Source organism: Lissotriton vulgaris, chromosome 6, assembly GCF_964263255.1.
Source record: "Lissotriton vulgaris chromosome 6, aLisVul1.2, whole genome shotgun sequence".
Classification (NCBI taxonomy): Eukaryota; Metazoa; Chordata; class Amphibia; order Caudata; family Salamandridae; genus Lissotriton; species Lissotriton vulgaris.
In genome coordinates this window covers 124,333,221-124,334,833 of record NC_141694.1, presented here as the reverse complement: position 1 = coordinate 124,334,833, position 1,613 = coordinate 124,333,221, and positions in this window count along the sequence as shown.

Below are 1,613 nucleotides of genomic sequence, written 5' to 3'. Positions count from 1 at the left end.
GACATTCTTAAAAAAAGATAAGGATCCACTAAACCGCGCGTCATATAGACCAATATCTTTAATAAATACAGATAGCAAGATTTATTCAAAAATATTAGCAACACGACTATCAAAAATGATAGCAACAATTGTATCACGTTGGCAACATGGGTTTATCCTAAATAGGGATACAGCAGATCATGTACGGAGGGTTGTTGCTATTATGGACTGGGCTGAGCGTACTAAAACATCAATGGGGATCACCCTATTGGATGCTGAAAAAGCATTCGATAGGGTGACATGGCCTTATCTCTGGGAGTTGTTAACAATAAAGGGATTTGGTCCGGGGATTACAACCGCTTTCAAAGCTCTATATAGAAATCCAATGTCATCGGTTAAAATTGGGGCTAATAAATCAGTCGTATTTCCTATCCAACGTGGAACACGCCAAGGCTGCCCATCCTCCCCTCTCCTCTTTGCTATATACATTGATATTTTTCTTAACCAATTAAATCAAGACGAACATATTTCTCCTGTGGTCGTGGGTGGTATAAATTATAGAGCCCTCGCCTATGCAGACGATCTAGTGGTACTTACTAGTGATATTGAGAGAGCGTTCCCTAGAATTGAAGAACTGGCAACCAATTTTGGCTCCTTTTCAGGAAACAAATTAAATCTATCTAAGACGCAAATAATTTATATGAGTCAAAATCCTCCGCCTCTTAATAATATAGTCTGTGAAGCAACATACTTGGGAATTAAATTAACTACTCCCATATCAAAAATTCCAGATCTTAATTTTGCCCCGATTTTGAGGAAGGCCAATTCAACTTTGGAGAGGATAGACCATCTGCACCTATCTCTACATGGCAGGAATAATGTGTTAAAAATGCTTATATTGCCAAAATTCATATATTTATTTAGAACAATTCCTTTGGAGTTCCCGCTTGAATACTTTAAACAACTTGAAAGAATGACAGGAAGATTTTTATGGGGGTACAAAGGTATTAGAAGAGCTTACAAAAAAATGATACTACCAAGGGATAGAGGCGGATGGTCTGTTCCACATTTTTTATTTTATTATCTTGCTACAATATTTCCGTGCATATCGCCACTAATTATAGGCAAAAAAACTCCCATCTCAAACGCACATTCCCCCTCGATTTATGAATTAGTCTTAGGTTTGGATTCTAATAATCAATTTCTAAGAATAATAGAACCAAGCTACTACAAAAAAACAAAATTCAAGATTATATCGGCAGCTTTTAAAGCACGGAGAATCATTAAAAAACTGGTGGGGATTCCAAAGATTACAAGATACACCCCCCTAAATTCTCCACATTGCTTCCCTCCCATATTCAGAGATCCGGTGATGAAAAGGTGGAATAATAGTGGTATATTTTACTTGAGTGATTTATATTCAGTTAATTCTAATACTGTATCATCCTTTTCCGAACTTCAACAAAAATTTAGAATTCCTCCACAGGACTACTTTAAATATTTACAGATATCTAGTTTTTTAAACTCATCGAGGCCCAATGAATATCAAGGGTTAAAATCGATTTTGATGATAGAGAGTCTGTTTGTTAAAAGAAAAATAGGTTATTTTTATAATCTTCTTATAACTTATCTCC